This window comes from Ammospiza caudacuta, chromosome 10 (assembly GCF_027887145.1).
Source record: "Ammospiza caudacuta isolate bAmmCau1 chromosome 10, bAmmCau1.pri, whole genome shotgun sequence".
Taxonomy (NCBI): domain Eukaryota; kingdom Metazoa; phylum Chordata; class Aves; order Passeriformes; family Passerellidae; genus Ammospiza; species Ammospiza caudacuta.
The window spans coordinates 16,711,303-16,730,818 of record NC_080602.1 but is presented as its reverse complement, the minus strand read 5'-3'; the positions used below and the strand labels follow the sequence as shown (position 1 = coordinate 16,730,818).

Genomic DNA, 19,516 nt, shown 5'->3' with positions numbered 1-19,516 from the left:
CCTCATGGTACTTTTATAGGTGTATTATCAGAGGGCTTCCTTCCCTACCAGAGAAGAAATCTGCACTTCTGCAGTTCACACATCTCAAATGTGAAAGATGCATATGCATTCAATAAGGACTTTCAGTTATGAAAAAGACTGCAGTTTGTACACTACTTTATCTCAACCAAACTTGACTTTTTGTCACATTAATCAGATGACTGAAATTATATTTTTCAATAAACAGTGCTACTGCATATCATGAGACAAAGCAATGTTACAAGCAAAAGTAGACAATTCATATTTTTATCAGTTGAGCTAAAGGGAGCACACATTTTTCCCCTCCATTTCCCCATTTGTTTCTGATTCCAACTGTTTTGCTTTCTAGCAGTGAAAATATGTTTGGAATCAAAACAGACCCCACAATTTGAAGTTACCCTGTGTTACTTTGTTTTGCTTTTCCCTTTAATATATTCTTTCTGAAATAAGGAAAGCCATTCACCCAGAGAGAATTTACCAGAAGGGGTTTGGCAGCATTATCCTGCTGATGACTGCTGCTGTATTCTGTGATACAAGTCTTTGCAAGGTGGGATCAAGCACAAAAGAAAAATCCTGATCAAGTGATTGGACACAGGGTTTCCTGCACAGCCTTTGTGCCCACACCATGGTGTAACACTCCATCATCCATGAGAAACCTGCTGTAAGCCACAGGGAAAAGTGTTCCCACCTCACAGAGAGCCACTACCTGCTCTGCAGCCCAGGTTTCAGTTCTTGCACATAAAGGAGTTTGTGTGGACTCCACATACATAACCCACCTACACAATCCTCTTCCCAAGAGGTGCTTGCTGCCAAGCTCCCTTGTGTGCAGGCCAAGGAATATGGACATTTTCCAGTCCTGTCTGTTAAGGCTTCCCTGCAGGAAGCTGGCTTCCTGGGGTGTGAATTTGTGCTTTGAAACCATCTGCCCAATGCTGCCTCATCTCAGGCAGTGCCTCAGCGCAAGAAACAATAAGTCCTGTTCAAAGGTCGCAGGATCTGGTGACCTGGCACTAACCCTCAAATTCTACAAAGCCAGGTGAAATACAACAAATCTGGCCTGAAATACAACAAATTCCAAAGTCAGCTCCAGCCAAACACAGCTTTTCTTTAACAGAGCTCTGAGAGTCACCTTGCCTGTCGAAACACAAGTTGAGCCCTTCCTAGTGAGCAGCTGTAGTGGATAATGTTATTTTCATTCTGTCACTTCTCAAGATCAGTTTATTTAACCTAGAAATGAAATCATGGCAAGACAACATTTTCCACAGTCACACATACTGGAGGAATGCTGAGCCCTGTTATTGCACAGGGGATCAGTGTCTGCTGGAGGGACAAGAGGCACTCAGCAGGTTCGCAGCCAGGGAGATGCAGCCTGACTTTGGGAAAATCAGAGTTACAGCCACTGAGAGGGAACCTTGGTCTTGAGGAACAGAGCAGACAACTATCTCTGCTAGCCTGGCAGCCTTATCAGAGAAAGGAATGGATTAGATGATTTATATTTTTTTTTTCCCTTCACCCACAGGTTTCTATGGCACTGAAACAATACACAGAAGTTCAAAGCTTTAGCTCAGTGATGTAAACAACCATTATTTACACCAAACCTGACTCACTTTCCATGTGAGCACACAGAATAAACTTCGCCAAAACTCATTCCTTAACTCCATCTCATTTTAACACTGATAGCCTTTTAGACAAAGCCTCCAATGGTTCTGGAGGGTACAATTCCTTCAGTTAATAGCTGTGTGGATTGGCTGGTGTTAGGATGGAGCAAACAGCCCTTGCCAGCTGCACCTCGTTCAGTGATCAGTTACCTAATGACACTGCAGCTGATTTTAACACAAGCATTGCTTTCCAAGGTGTAAATGCAGACAGTTCAGTTGCAGAGGATCTTAAAGACAGATGAAAAAAAAATACTCAAATATTCTTATCCTCCAGTCTGCAGCAGCCAAAAAACCATAGCTGGCATTGAGCCATGAGATCAGGTGTACCCCATGCTGTCAGATCACTTTCCCAACCCATTCTCATCTCCCCAGATTGATTCCTGCCAGCATCACCTCGGGTGCTGCAGCAGGCACTGCCCTGGAGCCTGGCCTGGCCTCACCTGTCTGGGAGCCAATGTCCCTGCAGGAGCCAGGTGCAGCCACCTGCTGGGCCAGCCGGCTTTGGAGGCAGCACAAGAGCCAGTCCCAGTCATCACAGATTGTACCTGGTGGTCTGTCAATAACATTGGTACCTCCATACCCTATAGCCACTATTGACACCTCATGGCAAACCTCCCCCTCTTCATTAATAGCAAAATGTATCACCCACAGATAGTTGTAGATGCAACTGGACTAATACCCACAAAGTGCTGCTAGTAAGCATAAGTTACAACTGGAAAAATAGGAAGATGGATTTTAATTAAAAAGTCACCATCTACTCCAGCCTACAGACTGATTATACATTGATGTAGAGCTCAGCAGAGCAGTGAGGCCAGGAGACAAATGAGTACCAAGTGTAGGTGCTGAGGAGCAGACACACTTTCTGTCAAACTAGACAATGTCATTTTATACATTAAACATCTGGGGGTTTTATTTTAATCTTGTTATAACACAGCTATACATAGCAGGAAAAAAGAGTGTTACTAAAGTAGACCTATTCCTGAAGTGACCCAAGATAGACTAAACAGACCATCTGTCTTGGGAATCTGATTTTTAACCAGAAATAAAAAGGAATGTTAGAACCTATGAGTTATAGTTAGCCTTAGTCCTTATTTCATAGTGCTCTAACTTTTCCCTGGAAAAATGTAAACAGACTGAAAGAGGGGGAGGAAAAAAAAAAGGTTTTCTGAAGTTTTATTGCCTAGAGGGAAGACAAGGAGGAAAGTAATTTTTCCTCTCAGGGGGAGAGCTGCAAAGTCTCTCTGAGCTGTACAAGAAAAGCACATCAGAGCAAAGTTACTGAAGTGCAATGCACAAACAACACTACTATAACAAAGTGATTGGCATCGTGGTATCATGTTCAGCTATGCTGCTACCAGAAATAAACTTATCAAGCCTTGGTGATGTGCATTTGAATATTAAAGGAGATACACATTCATTGCTCTTCTAGAGGAAAATAAAGTAGCTCAACAGAAAGCAGGTAAAATGATAATAGAACAGTATTCCCAAGGACCATGTAAACTTGCTCTACAAGAAAATACCCTTTCTGTGAACTCCTCTTGAGCATGGAGAATGTACTTATTTGTACTGATTAATTCAATGGTTTCCTCTCTTTTTTTTTCAGACTACTAATTAATATCTCTGCTTTAAAATGGCAAAAAACCAACCAACAAAAAAGCCAAAACCAAACACAACAAAAAAGAAAACCACACAATCTAAACAAGCAAGACTCCAAACATTGCCAAACTAGATTTCCTTTTAAAGTCAGAGAGTGAAGAGGTGTCCTTTAAACCCATAGTCAGCCTGGCTGGTGGAGGTGTTACCACACACAGTGCCAGGGGAATTGACTCCTTGGTTCTTGCAGAACTTTGCCAAATGCCCTGCCAGACACCACTATGAATGTATGAATAAAAAACTGTAAAGTCAGATTTTTACATTTAGCTTCTTTCAGCAAAAACAATGAAAAACTCATACAAGTAGTTGTATCCATTCTCAGTTCCACAAGATAATGAAACAAAACTTCATCACCAATCCAGACAGCCCCAGGTTCCGCCTGTACCTGCTGCCAGAGCAGCAAAAAGGAGCACAAAGCCTGCCCTATGCAGACCTGGGGTGCTGTGACAAGGCCACCCTCTCTCACAGAGGTTTTACCTGTAGGTCCCAAGAACTGTTGGGCAGAGCAGCCCCCAGGGGGACCAGGGCTCCTTCCAGCCCAGCACACCACATCTCACAGCAGCAAAACCCCAAACGACAACTGAGTGCATTGTGATACCAGCAGAGCAATTTCTCAAAACAAACAGCCCCAAGCAAGAAGACAAAGAACCAGCAGCAGCCAGGAGCTGCTCACTCACCGTGCAAGCTGCGTGTCCCGTGCTCCAGCCTTGCACAGCCACCTTCTCCTCCAGCCTTCCCTGCAGGAATAACCCCCTCCCCTGCCTCTCCCACTCTTGTAGCCCCAGGTGCAGCTGCTCAGTGCAGCCCTGGCTCTGCCAATGGGAAACACCTGGTGCAGCGGGGACAGCACTAATGTGTTTGGGTCTGTGCTCTGTCCCAGGAAGGTGCCAGTGCAGAAGGGCTGGCAAAGGGCTGGCATCCCTGTTCTGCCCTTGGTGCCCGGTAAATTTGCCATCACAGGCTGACCACAGTGGTGGTGCAGACACTGTTCTGCATCTGTTGTATTTGCCCCAGTGAAGGAAGGAATTATGGATCTGACTCCATGTTCTCAGAAAGTTAATATTTTATTATATTATCTGAAGAGATACTATAATAAAGAATACAGAAAGGATACTTACACAATGCTAAAAAGATAAGGATGAAAACTTGTGACTCTCTCCAGAGTCCCAACACAGTTTGGCCCTGATTGACCATTGAGTCAAAACACACCAGAATCCAATGAAACAATTACCTGTGGTAAGCAATCTCCAAACACATTCCAGAGGAGCAAAACACAGGAGAAGCAAATCAGCTCACTAATGTTTTCCTTTTTCTCTGAGGTTTCTCAGCTTCCCAGGAGAAAATCCCGGGCAAAGGGATTTTTCCAGCAAATGTGAGTGCCACATGCATCCTGTAGGGGTTGTGCCCCCCAGGTGACCCATGAGACCCCCAGTTCTTGCATCAAGCCCATCCCTCCCAGGGCAGCTCATCCCTTTCCCAGCTGCCAGGGCTGGCGGTGTTACCCCGTGTGCCTCGGACACACAATCCAAAACGGGGGCACCTGCCTCATCTGAGTTGGAGCCACCAGGTTTTGTCCTACTTTGGTACTTCAAAGTTTGTCTTTTGGTTTTCTGCATCAGTCATTCCTGTGTTCAAAAGCAGAATATAAATAGGATCACAGAAACCAATCTTCCGTTTCTTCCAGAGTAAAAATTAAATCTGCACTTTTGACATCATCATATGGAAGCAGAAATCACAGAGTAGAGATACATAGCAAGTCATAAAAGGATTCATCAAATATTAAAGGAATTTGATTTTTAATTGGACTTTCAGTGGTCAGACATTTTAAACTCTGTCAATAGTTTTGAAAAGCATTGACAGAATTGTCTTGTAGTATAAAGCTGGTTAATATATAAAAAAGTATCTTCAGATCAGAGTCAAGCAATTTAAATGCTCAAAAAACGTTATTAAGATTTTGAGGAAAAACATAATTACCTACTACCAATTTGCTACTAATAAAATAGATTTTTGTTTATTGTGTAACACTGAAGCAAGGCCTAACCTTGCAGCTTTGGTTTGGTAGAACTCCCATCAAGTGAGGAATTAGTGCTAGACATAAGTCATCACATGGGAATAATGCAGGAAATATTTTTCTAATTAGGCCTTACAAGTTTTTTTTGGAGTAGCTCTGGGGAAGTTAAATGCTTACCTGTCATCATGGACTGGGAAAAACTGTCAAGAGGCTAAAAGGCACATAGCACTGAAGTAAGGAAATGGAAATTTAAAATTAATTTACTGTCCCACTTGTAGGTTAGTCTAGGTGGAAGTTCTCAACCTGGAAATGATGTTATTTGGGTCTCTGTCTCACATCCTTTACCATATCTTTCATGGTTGCTAAGAAACAGCAGCATTACAGCAGAGTAATCATTGGTACTTCAGTGTAAATTGTGGTTAATTAGCTGATGTGTGAAGTGGGATCCCTGCCAGGAGCAGAAAGAGACACCGTTCATGTTTAAAAGCACAAACCAGCACCACTGACAGGCTGAGGATTCCTTCTCAATCAAAATGTTCAAATGCTAAAACGCTTTGGAAAGTTGACATTTCCTCAAGTGGTTTGTAGTACATGGGAAGGATGAAGGAATCATGATTAGCTGTGTCCCAAAATCTTTCCTTTTGCAGGCCTTAATGAAAATTCTCAGCTTGAGTGTCAAATCTGATGGGTACAAGCAAAGATGATGTGATTGGATAAATTAAAACAAAAGGAATTTGTTTTCTGACATGGGTAACATATACAGCAGGAAAAGGGTTACAGCTTAGGAGAAGGTGGGAAGTAAAAGATGATACTGGGATTTTTTAGAAGATTTGAAAGTATAATTTTATGTGGAAATTTTTTGGTACTAAAAATGTTTAGGATACACAAAATAACTAATTATCCTTGTCTTCTGTATTTCTTATTTACCCAAACAAGGGTAAACATCATAGTCTTGAACAGAAATCAGTCTTGGCTGTGTCATTTGCTGGGGAATTTTCTAATTAGTGCCTTTGTTGTAGTCAAACAGTCTTGTCATTTGATTTTCAAACAGGAGTGAAAATTTGATATTTCATTAGGAAAGAACAATGAACAAGTGCCTGATATTTGAAGTTCAGGGCAGATCTGTCAGTCTCTTTCTAGCAAATTTGAGATAGCAGTGACATTGTTTTTTAACTAAGTCAAGTAAGAGAATTTTAAATACCTCAGAAAGTGATTGCTGTGAAAGCATTTTTTTTATACAATCTTAGATAATATAACATTTTCTTAAGTTCTCCTTGGAGAGGAAAAGAATATTTTGCTTCAGTGTCTTTTCCCATTTCTTTTCCAAATATGGATATTATGGAGAGACGTTTCTGAGACAAGTGCAATGAACTTCTCAGTTCTTACTGAGCAGAGCCTCTGACAGACTAGCTAGGTGCCAAGTGTTAGCATTAATAACCATCTCAATCTATGCTCTGTTAGACAGCCTTCATTTTAGCAGTTATTTTAAGAGCCAAAATGCTTTGTGTGATGGTTTATTAAGCAGGATATACACTGCAAACAAAAAGATATTTGTGTTCGTTATGCTTTGAGAGCCTTCAAATTACAAAAATGTAGAAAATATGTTTTGGATCTTTATATGTTAAAAATGTCTATTTTTGTGTGTGTTGCTATTTCTAGACTAGGATTCAAAACTTATTACTCTGATTGTTTCTAAAGCTTCTATTTTCCTTCCTCTCCCTGATGGTAGAAAGAGTCATACATCTTGTTACAAATCAATGTTTATTTCATTTTGCTACTGATTGGGATGTCAGAGGGCTTTTAAGATGTATTGTAAATAAATAGTTTGACTGAGACCACATTGGCTGTGCCCCAGAGGAGAAGCTATAGCAATTTTTGGAACAGCCCAGTGCTATTTTGGACATGTGCTGAACAACCAGCTGTTGTCACTGGGGCAGGGGAGGATGCAGCCTGACCCAGGAGAGGAGGATAATGAGATGAGTGAGCTGAGCAGAACTGGGGTGGAAGAGGGATAAAACTTCCCTTTCTCCCACTCTTTCATCTGTTGATCCCAGCTCAGACTGTGAAATTCACGTGGGTAAAAAAGAGACCCATAAGATGCACTTCATTAAGGGCCTAAAGATTGTCTGTTGCTAGGTGGTACTGCCGTGCCCAGAAAACTTGGGCTCCTGAAACCAACCAGAGAAATCTTTATTGAAAACAGCAGACAGGTCTGTAAGTGCCAGGAGCATGGCAGGGAAATTCCATTCTGGGAAGGAGAGTGTGTGTCAAGCCCTGCTGCACCTGCAGGACTGCTGCACGTTGTTCCTGGGATGCTCTTGGAGAGGCTGGTGAAGATGCAGACATGTGACACATGGATTTGGCTTCCCAAATGCTCTGGCTGAAGCTGCTGAGTGTGGCATGGGCAGTGACAGCCTCTGTCCCAGCAGAAAGGGAGGAGCTGGCAGGACCTGCAGACCCTGGGGAAGGGCTGCATTCCTGCATCCCCACATGCAGGCTCTGGCACATCTCTGTGCTCCAGTGTTCAGCTTTCAAAGGGAGCTTTTGGAAAAGGGCTATGGAACAGCCACTCAGTTTCCACTTGACAGAAAGCAGCAGTTCAGTCCCACTAACTGTAGATTCCTTTTAGAGAACAACCCTAGAAATTAATCAGTAAAAGGCACAGCACAAAATAGGCTGCTGTTTCAACTGGCAACTGCAGAATGCACTTGTGTTGGGCTATTTCTGTCTTCCTCGTACAGGAATAATTTCCATCATTTTAAATCATTTTTCCAAGTTGCACAAGCTGGTTTCGTTTTCCAGCACTAATCAAGGAGAAACCTTTATTTAAATCTTGTAAACCATCATGGGTGAGTAGGTGAACCTGTAACAGAGCTAAATAAATATGCCAGAAACCCAAATGAGTTTGTTATCTATTCCAGAGCAATGAAAAAAATAAACTATTCTGATTAAATCTTTGAGTGGCAAAGTTCCAACCCCAGCAATAAGGCAGGCCCTATGTTCTCTGGAGCTGACATATTTCTTCAGCATAGAACAAAGTGAGCTCTGCAGCAAAGATGACTGTAGCCAGCTATGGGAAGGAATAAGCACTCAATAGTCTGCTGCTGTGTTTTCAGTGTTCTGTTTAATTTTGCAGATTATATAAGTTTTTTTCAGTTCAGAGTGCTTACAGTAAATTTAGGCTTATAAAGACTTGACTAGGTTTTCATAATTACCTTTTTCTCAGACATCTTGTAAAAAGCTCATGGGCTGCTGTGGTCTGGGTATATCCTCCAGTCTACAGTCCAGGACTCAGCCTGGATATAAAGATGTAACCTTCTATAACATCCTTCACCCAGGAAATAAACCAGTGGTGAATTGTGGAATTTTTTCTCTATCAAGACCTGGTACCAGTGTGATACCACACGTGAGTAGTGGTGCATGACATCCCTGTAAACATCTCAGCTTCATCCAATACAAGGAGGAAAGGGAATACTTCAGGGCTTAGTAATTTTTTTTTTTGTCCAGCTTTTTTCTTTTTAATTAATTTGTTCTTTACTTCCCCTCTAATAAATTAGACATCATGGACTTTCATCTGTCTCTTTGTATAGCCTGAACTGCACAGGCACAGCCATGGAAGTCAGTGCTTTCAGCTCTGCACTCCTTACTCAGGTTTTTTAACACAGTCATTATCAAAGATTGAGCATTACAAATATAAATAAGCTATCTGAAGTTTAAAACTTTGAAGTTTTGTATAACAACTGGTTCTAAATAAAAGCAAGGACTGAAGCACCAGCAGCAGCACTTCTGTGGACAAGAAAGACACCTTTCATGTGGGGAGTACCTGCAGAGACTGCTCCTGCTCCCCAGCACATGAAAGGAGACCAGAGAGGAGACGTGTGAGACTGCACTTGCACGAGGTCAATGCATTGTCTGTTTGGATCATCAAAAACAGAAGCAAGAACACAGGACACTGAGAAGTTAAAAAAGAAAAAGAAAACCAAACAACTCAGCCTGATTTAATTGGAAAGCGTCACTTGGCTGGCTTCTTCAGTAATTGTTGGAAGCCATCCCAACTCTTCGTATATTTAGAAGTGATACAATTCAACTCGTAAATAATTTTTTAATGAGCGACAGTGTTCCCAAAGTATGTGACTTAACTCTTCAATGTGTATAAATAGGGTTGTTCCTTTCATGCTTCATACACTTAGAACATTTTATGATAACAATAGTTTTTCTGTTGGATATTTTAGAAATAGGATATCCCAATAAATGCATTTGCTGTCCTGTGAAATGACAAAGGCTTTGGACAGCAGACAGCAATAACAACTAAAACAATAATAACATGCTGAAACAATTAGTATTACCAGTCCTGTGGTGTCAGAGAGATGGAATTATCATTAGGGAGATCTACATAAGTGCATGCAAGATTAGATTTTATTAAAAGCCAGTCTTTGCACTGCAAAATCTAGTGGTGCTGCGTTGTCACTGAGAATGAAAAATTCCCTGAAAAAAAAAATTTGTGTAACATATCTATACATATATATTTTTTCTGGGGTTTTTGGTTTGTTTTGATGGTTTTGTTTGGGATTCTTTTCCAAAAAGACACCAAGTCTACATGACCAAAGTCAGTATCAGCTCTCTTAGTCCGAAGAGGAGGACTGAGCTGGATTCCCTATTGCATTGGGGAGCAATTCACTTTTTCAGCCAAAATCAGTGCAGCGAGGCTAACTCAAATGGCAGACTCAAGAAGCAAGGGCTGAAAACCTTGGGAGATTGACAGGAAATCACTAGGGATTTTAGGGAAAAAATACATGCACTTCCAACAATATTTCATCCAGCCAACATTTTCTGTCAAAATAGCTCAAGAATTCCAGCTTATATGAATGCTAGAGACAGTCTGTAACTTGTGATTTCCCTGTTCTCAACTGCATAAGTAGATAAAGTTGTGGTATTTGTCCAGTCTTAAGTCTCATTAGGTGCAGAGTGGGTATTGTTCTTCAGACAACTTATTAAAAATAAATGTGATGAGAGGAGTGCTCCCTCTCTGGGTGCAGAACTGGAGCAGTGTGCCAGCACAGGGGGAATTGTGCTGGTGTAACCAGAGGATTTAGCTTATTTTAAAGACAAGCAAACCTTTTCAGAGGCTGATTCTGTACCTAGGGCCAGAGGGTATAGGAAAGACCACAAATTATTTTTGATTCAGGGGTTATGTTTTTCTATGACTTCAGTGCAAATTTCAGCCACGCCGTGACTCATCTTTGGGATATTATTCAATATAGCTATTAAACATTAGATTGCATGAACAGGGTCACCTTAGAACTGGCAAAAATTAAGGACATATTTGGAAAGATATGAGGAAGGGTGGAAATCAATATTTTTAAATTCAATTTCCCAGTAAGGTATGCTCATTTAACTCAGAACATACCCTATAAAATGACAAAGCTATTTACATTAGAAAGTTTAAGCAGCGCTTGGCTGCAAAATCCCTGGCTGCTAAGGAAGCGTGTTTTCATTAGTTTCAACTGGCTTTGGGTTTAAAAAAAGTAACAAATAGTGCTGAAAATCAGCAAGGTGCCAAGGCTGGCAACAGGGAGTCCCCTGAGCCTGCAGCCATTCCAATCAGGGTACTGCTGAAAAGCTCTGTTCTCAGAGCTGTGCCCTGGCAATGCAGAGCCAAACCTCTTTTCATTCACTCCTTCCCACTTCAGTGCCTCAGTCAGGACTCACTGGGGAGAAAAGGCTCCTTATGGCAGCTGTTCAAGGGATAAGGATTTTATATTTTTGTGTGGGGGTGGCTCTGCTGGCGTGACAACCCCTCACAGACTGTCATAGGACCTCAAAGGTCCCCTCACACAAAAACATCCACACTACACTCACACAGAAATGTCCACATTGGATCTCTTTGTTCCACTTAGAGTGCTCAGTTCATTTCTGCACATCTCAATCAGGGAAAGCAGCCCCAGCAGCTTCACTCCCTGGAGCTCATTCATGGGAGTAAAGCTGCAATGGGACACTGCAAACTCTGCAAGGAATGGAGGAAACTTTTGGCATGGAATCTTTTAAAGGTCCCATGTAAACCTTTGAAGATGAAAGTCCATTTTTCTTGTGTGACAAAGAAAGATTGCACAAGCAGGACTGGAAGAACAGAGTGTGATTACAGTTGCCCATATTTAACCAAAATACAGTAATTAGCATGCATGGCAAAAATGACAGCCAAGAAATGACAAAGAACTTAGAGTTTCAGAGATCTGACAAATCATTAGAGTTTGGTGGAATTAGCCTATTACACTTCAAAACTTTAAAGCATCCACTGCACACATTTCTCCATTCCTGTCTCTGAAGCTGTTTTTTCCTTTACTGCTGTATTGACCTATGCTTGTAGTCTCTTCACTTCTGAAGCAAAGATAATGCCATTAAAAGTCACTCCTAAATGTAGCCATTGACATAAATAATTTATATCCCATATTCCAGATGATTTATATTATTTTGTGGTGAGGAAAAAAAAAAAAAAAAGAATGAAGTAAGAGCAGACACAGTAAGATTTCAGCTTGTTCTCTGAAAAGTTGTCTTAGTGAAAAATAAACATGACTAAAAGAAACCAGAAAATAGTCCTTCTCTTATTTGCTGATTCAGTCCCCAGTGGGGAAAGTGAGAGCCTGAGACAGACATACTTTTTAAATTCAAGACATTAATTCAGACTGGAGCCACTGTGCAATGCAGAGTTATGCTTTGGTAGCTGTGGGAAATCAGAATGATAACATCAAATGTCTTGTACCAAAATGCTTTCTGAGAAAGGTGGTGAAGTGCACCCAAAATATATATAAGGGTTGATTGGGATATGTCCCCTTTAAATAGTGAGTTCCCTCTAAGAGAATTAGGAAAGAGAACCTGCTGGAGATTAAGTCAGAATTGGATGAGAAGTGGTTGAGTCAAACCTAAGTACATCGTGGAAAAAGAAAGCTCTGTGTCATCATATGTGACATCAGAATTTTACCTCGCCACTTTGGGCCAATATCATTTACATCAGCAAAGATTTTCTTTCATGAAACTCTGAATATAGCAAAATGATTCTTATCTACGTAAAAGGAAGTAGAATGGAGTCCTAAATCTTGTCCATATGCAACCTTTGGGATCCCCAGCTATTTCAGAGGCAAATCCCCATACAGCAAATGCTCCTCCACAAGGCAGTACTTTCTTCACCTTTGTGAAGAAAAAAAGCAAGTATTTTCTTTAAACATTTTGTTTTCTGTAGCTTATCTGAGCAGATAACTTTTTCTTACAACAACATCTTGGCCATATATTTCAGTTTTTGTAAATTTCTCTTTGGAAAGAAAATGAAGGGAAAAAACTGCCTCCAAATGCATATAGTTTCATTGGTTGTAAAATAAAGAACTTTTATGGGTAAATGTAAAATAAGAAAGCAATTAAATTGTATTCGAAGAAGCCATTACAGGAATGCCCAAACTAAGACATCCAAGTGTACACTTTTAGAATATTGGAATATGTTACATTCTTTTTATAGTGTTGGACCAAGTTTTATTCTGGAACAAGGCAGATTGCTGTACAATTGTCAAGCATCTCTAGAATCTTACAAACCATATCCATCAGATTGTTAAGGAGATTTATCAGGTTCTATTTGACCAGTTTCCAAAACAGTATCATTATTGTAACCATCTTGATTAAGAAACTCAGAGCTGCCCTGAATAAACCATATTTATCATCACATTTACAGACTTGCGTTCAGAGCATTAATGGTCTCACTTAACCAAAGTCACTGGATACAAATCCCTCTTCAGCTGCTGTCTTAGGATGGATCCTTTGTGTGAGTTCCAAGAAGAAATTGCATCAGCCAGCCACGAGCATGAACATGGGACCAGAACACACACAATGACAGCTGACTTTCTTATTTTTACCCCACTCTTTCCATTTGTTAGAAATCTTGCAATCTCCAACATGCTGCTTGGATTTATAGGTTATCTCTCACTAGATAAGAGACAGAGTTCTGGTATCTGGAGCTTTATTTCTTTGATAAAAGCTTTCCACAAGCAATTTGTTGTGTATTAAAGTCAAATAAATGTCCACTGAAGCAACATTACACTACCACCACTGGGCTGGACTTAATGAGAGCTCACACAGGGGGGAGTCTGAGAGGCTCACTGGGGAGCCCATTTGCCATGAGAAAATGCAATTTTATCACAGACATATTTTGCATTGGTTGTTAGGCAAGCCAAAAAGCTAAAGCTTCTATGTAAGCATGAGAGTATTTGGGGGGAAAATACTGAAAAGTGGCAAGTGGCAAAGCACCTTCTGGTTTTATGTTTGGAGAAAAGACAGCTGACTGATGGGGAGGTGCTGCTCCTGAAACAAACCTTGTGAGCCCTTTGGGCAGGGAGGGAGCAATGCTGGCAGGAGCTGAGGAAATGCAGATGAGCAAAGGCCTGAAGAGCTCCGTGCCAAGGGCACCTCAGCAACAGCATCAGGCCCACAGGAAGAGAACAGATTGCTGCAAAAGAAACTATTTGAATAGACTTGGGTGGGGGAAAGGAGGGGAAAAAACCTAAAAAAGAAAAGCAGGCCAGCTCTCTTTGGCAGCAGACCCAGCTCACTAAGGTGAGGGTTAAACTGCTGCTCAGTTATTTGCCAGGGGAAGCTTCAGCTATACTGAAGTGTAGGGTTTAACAGCATGAGACCAGGAGCTCAGATTAGCATTGGCTAAAAGGAAATGAGAATAAACAAAAGGGCTCCTCTGCCAGACCTTTCCTGCTGAATATGTAATGTGTGGTGTCTCCATGCAGAGGACTGCAAACATTCTCTCGTTTGGTTTAAAGCATCCTGAGAAACTTCATTAAATTAATAATAACTGTTAGTAAAAGTAAAACAATTATTTTAAAGTATCATTCAGCTTGATGATAGAGTTTATTGAAGTGTTCCTGCCAGCAGTTTACTCCCTATGAGCAATACCTATATTCAGAGCTCAAACACAGGATTATCACTCTCTAGGCTTTTTGCTGCAAACCCATAGGAATCTCAAGATTATTGTGGTTTATGAAATAACAGCAATGAATTACACCTATACAGTCATTCCTTTGTAAGGCTCCTATCTCCATTTGAAAGCATAGAAACGTCTCATTTGATCAAAAGATCTCTGCTTTCTGCTCATTCCTTGTGTGCTTAGATGTGAATGTCTCTGGGATATGCTATGGCAATGGCTGGAGCACAAGCAGGAGCCACAGATAGGAAAATCTGTTGCAGGAAAATCCAACCCTACAGAAGCAGGAGCATGGGGCTCTTATTTCTCTAGCCAAGTGTGTGATAGGGGTTGCTGGACCCCCTCACTAAAGGACTTGGGCCAGGTGTGAGAAATGGGCTCCAGGCAATCTGACCCATCCCTGCCTGACCAAGTCCCCTCTGGGGATTGCCCAGCTGCAGCAGGACATGCCAGAACTGCCCAAACCCCCTTCATGAAAGGAATTAACACTTTCCTTTGTTGCAGAAGAAATTGAATGGGAAACATAGGATTGGGCAAAATCCATTTTTTTCCTACAGGACTGATGAGAGCGGAGCAAGAATTTGGATTTTGTCACATTTCTTCAGGCAGAAATAGCACTGAGCCCAGTGTCCTTGGGCAGGACTAAGAAATGCAAGATTAATTTTCTAGGAAAGAAGGATTTGCCAAGTCCTACAAAGCAGCAAGAGGAAAATAAGCAGTATTTTCCCTCAGGTGGCTACTGGTCTATCTGAGAAAGTTCCACAAGGGTGTTCAGTCTTTGAATACCTTGTCAATTCCAGGAGAGATAACATGGATCTAAACTCACCTTTGGGAACTTTCTAGGTCAGCCTCAAGAAGTTGCCTATGTTAAAATGGCTCCAGAAGGAGAAGTAACAGGCCAGTGCCCCTGCTTCTTCAGCAGGTACCACAGGCACTCTAAGAATTCATGTTTGAGATCAAGAAAGGGCTGCATTGACCAAAGTCCCTTCAGAAGTGTCAGTTGTGGGGTGGAATGGGTTCCTGCTGGTGATCCCCATGTTCCCCAGGGCTGTGGGACTCTGCTGTTCCATCGCCAACACCAGAGCCAGAGGCAGCAGCTCTGGGGCAGCTGGGGCAGCCACAGGACAGCAGTGTGGGCTGAGCTGCAGGGCTTCCCTTGGCATCAGCCTGGGCCAGATCAGCTCCTGGGGAGCCTCTCCAGAGGCCACGGTCACTGCTGCACCCAGAGGTTCCATTCTGCACGGCCCAGCTGGATGCTCTCTGTACATGTGGGCATCATCACAAATCAGAGCCTGTGCGCTCAGAGGCTTCACAGAATTGAAACCAGCAGGGATGGCACATTCTGGTTATCTGTGTTTGTTGAGGCTTGTCCTGTCAGGCTTTTCTGTAGCTAGTGCAAAGGCAGTGAGTTTTGTTTTTTTCCTGTGCAAATTCAATCATGACTCCTTGGAGCTGCAGTGTTATGTAATGAGGATACATGTGCATACATACATATATATAAATATATAAAAACCCCCACATAACACATTGCTGCTACTCACATGCCTCAGAATAAACAGAGCTTCTAAGAACTGTCTTGACCCTTTCAGTACTTTTCCAGCATCTTTCCCATTTCTGCTTTCCTGAAATACAGAGCTGTACTTGGAGTGAACTTCAGCACCATGGGTGTTACAGCCACTGCTGTTACCCTGTTATTAGAGACTGATGACAGCAAAAGCATCCCTGTCATCAGTATTTCCCTCCTGGCATGATGTACTTTGTATATACACAATGAACAAGGCAAAAGCACAAACCAGATTATTTCATTAGTGTTTATCCTCTGCAGGAGCTCTGCCTGTCGGGTGTTGTTTGTGCTGCGTGGGTCAGTCACCTCACTGTGAAGATACTGATGCCATGCTCAGCAGTTTACTTTAAACCCACAACAAGGAAACCATCACCAGTTGTCAGGTTTCTCCTCCTTTTTATTTTTTTTCCCAGTATAAACTCGGGATGTTTTCTTTCATTGGTGTAAGACACTAAAACACGATAAATTTAGCAGATAATAGCAGATAATATCCATGCAGGTTTGGAACCAAAGAGGAACAGAATTGATCTGCAATTCTACCTTCCTGCACTATCTTTTCTGTCCTTCCAAAAGAAATAATCTTTTGCTTGTACTGTAAGGCTCAGCTTTCATTAGCCTGGGCTAAGTTTCTCACAGTGGTCATTCCCTATGGCAGGATTGCCAAGAACAAGTGTGGAGAGTCCAGCAGGCAGTCTGGTTCATGTGGAACAGACAGATATATTAACCTGTGTCCTTTTTTCCACAGGACTGGAATTCATCACATATTCATTCCTACTGTTTTGTGCATCTTGATCAGATGCTTGACCTGACACTGTAGACAAGCAGTGCAGAGCAGATCACACAAAGGATATATTAAAGACCAAATCAGACTTCATTTAAAGCAAAACAAGGTTATAGATCACATCTGAGGCATAAGGCAACGTGTTCCTACCAATAAATCCCCAATCAGATGCACAAAAACTTGTAAGGGATGCAGAATGTGATGAATCCCAGCTGCATTGACCAGCATTAATTTTTCCTTTGTTCAGGAGTTTTCCATTTGGAATCTGGGTTGGCCATCTCCCCAGTAACTAATCCTTCTCTAGGGACAGGGGAAAGAAGAAACAAAAATAAGGAAAATAAAATTACTCAAGGATTCTACACAGCCTAACGTTCTGCAACCGTAAAAATGTCTTTCCTTTTCTTTTGAATGACCAGGCAAACAGTAAAGCATTGTTCCAAATAATAAATACATGGAGACTCTTCTAGTTTTGTTGTCCTCTTTGGGGACCAACACTAAACAGCAAACTCTTCTTCTAAGTAATCACATCTTCTGCCCTTTCAGTTTCAGCTTTGTTGTTGTTAACAAATACTTTTCTAGCACCCTCAGACAGAAAACAAGGCATTGGTTTCACTCTGCATTGAGGATATTGACATGTTGAGGTCAGATTTTCTTGTAAAGCTGTGCAGAGCTCCAGTGTTCATATGTGGGCAGCTCTTTCAGTATAGCACAGGCTTAATCTCCTCTCTGTTGAAGAAGGGGGGAAATGCCTAAAGTACAAGGTAAAGGAATTTACTCATTTGCTTGTCATTGAAAAATAAATTTTCTCTTTTAAACTTGCAACACCACCAGTTCATTTATAACTACACCACTGAACTAACTCACTGTAGGTGGATTCTGCAATATCAGTCCTGGTGGTTATAATCAAACAGCAAGCAGGGTTTGTTTCAGCAAGGCTACAGTGAGATTGTCTGTAAGGAAATTGTTAAAGAAAACCCCAAAACTTCAAAAGAGTTAAAAGAAACCAGAGCAGGCATCATTCAGAAACTGATATTATCAGCAGCTCTTGCTCAGAAAGGAAGGGTACCCTTAGGTCTTTTATGAACTTGCATAAGCAACGTTCCCATCTGGTATTGTGCTGGGCTCAAAAAGCTGCAGCACAGTCAACAATTAATTGGTGCTGGATAGAACAAAACTGCTTCAAGCAGCAGCGAAAGCCTCTCTGCCACGCTGGAGCTCAGGTCTGCACCTGAAAGCTGCTGCAAGAGCAGCGGTTCAACAGCTGGCTCGGAAACGCTGCTGCTGTCCCTGCCTGCAGTGGGACACAGCCCTGGGGCACAGGGAGCAGGGGATGCTCTGGGAGGCAGGAGGAGAGGGAGCCATGAATTAACCCAGAGCACCTTCGTTACCCCAAAAGACTTCACAAGTTGCATCAACTCTTCCAGATCTGCTCAAGTCCTTTTTTACCTCCTGCACATTTCTCAGAATAGGAGCTAAAATTTTGGACTGCAGTCAGTGATAAATTAGATGCCTTTACAACTCCAGGCCTTTGCATTCATGGAGGGAGTGAAAACTGTTATAAATACAGAGACAAGTGCACCCACATACCTTGTAAGTAATGATTCTGTGACACAGACAATATCACTAAGGGGAGGGTTCAGAAAATGATTCCTTTAGTAATAGACACACACATCTGCAGAGCCTCTTCTAGCAGTAGTTTTGGGTTGGGGTTTTGAGTGGGATTTTCTGCTTGGTGAAGGGGTTGTGTTTGTTTTATTGAGGGGGAGGGTTGGGATTTGGGTTTTTTGTTTAATCTGTTAAGGAACATCAGCCCATCATGGGATAAGCCTCACTTGAAGCTCCCTAATGCCCACACCAGGCTCTCCTGTTGGAGCAGGTTTGACATCCTTGGTTTGCTTAGTGACACTCCCATCAGTCCTGCCCTCCCAGCTGTAAGACAGCCTCAGCTGTGCCTCTCTGTGCTCCACATGGGAGCCCTCATGTTCCAGAGCTGTGAGCACTAATCAGCAGCTTCAAAATATTTCTTTTTAAATTGACTCCCAGAAAACACATACACAGAGAATAAAAATTAGACAATAAATAGCCTATGCAAAAGGTTAAGGAAACCTTCTTTCTTTAATAGTTTTAAACATGTTGTGATCAGTCTACAGTGTCTGCTCCTGACTTAGGAAAGTGAACTGCTGTCAGAAATTTCTTGCCATTATTGTCCTCTTCACCTTCCCCTCATTTGACTTTTTTCTCTGGTATAAACAGAGTTTGGAGGCATGGCTGGAATTAAATGTGGAAATTAACAGCTCCTCTGGCCTTTTTATTCAGGGACCAACAGTATGTTTTTCCAGCTGCACCTGATATCTGGCATTGCTTTATTCCCCTTCCATCCATCACCTTAATTCAAAACCAAGTGGTCAAGCAACCAAATACCAAATTAGGAAAACAACAGCACACAGTGTGCCTAAAGAAGTATCTCCCTCTTTTGCCAGACACACAGATGCCATTAACTCACATCAAGCTCCCACAGCCTGTCTTTCCCCTGCACTGCCCTTGGCCTCTTCCCATTCCCACACGCCCTGACAGGTGTCACCCAGCCCAGCCAGCTCACACTGGCTCAGTGCACTCACAGCACTGCAAGCAGAGAAAACACAGGGCTGTTACCAGGGGTTTTGCCTGTTTATAAACCCAAGAACCCCAGAAGCAGAGTGAATTGCAGTTGTGCCTCTCACACCCCTGGCGGCATGTCTGCGGTAGCTCTGCAGGGATGGATGCAGCTGCTGCCCTCTCCCTCTGGCCATGGCAGGGCTCAGCTCACACCTGCTGCAGCTGCACCCTGGTGTGGGTTCTTTGCAGTTTATCACCTTGACCT

The 19,516-nt window shown here is 42.1% G+C and overlaps 1 protein-coding gene across 2 annotated transcripts in view; it reads left to right on the top strand.

The window, feature by feature from the left end:
- The window catches only part of TNFAIP8L3 (TNF alpha induced protein 8 like 3), a 44,238-nt gene that overhangs the window by 12,988 nt on the left and 11,734 nt on the right, over positions 1 to 19,516 (top strand). The window contains exon 1 of one of the 2 annotated variants that reach the window (XM_058811312.1): positions 16,176 to 16,258. The exons of the other annotated variant lie outside the window; for it this stretch is intronic. The gene's annotated coding sequence lies outside the window, so the exon portion shown is untranslated. Of the gene's footprint in view, positions 1 to 16,175; positions 16,259 to 19,516 lie in introns of those variants that run through there. 2 annotated transcript variants of the gene reach the window in all.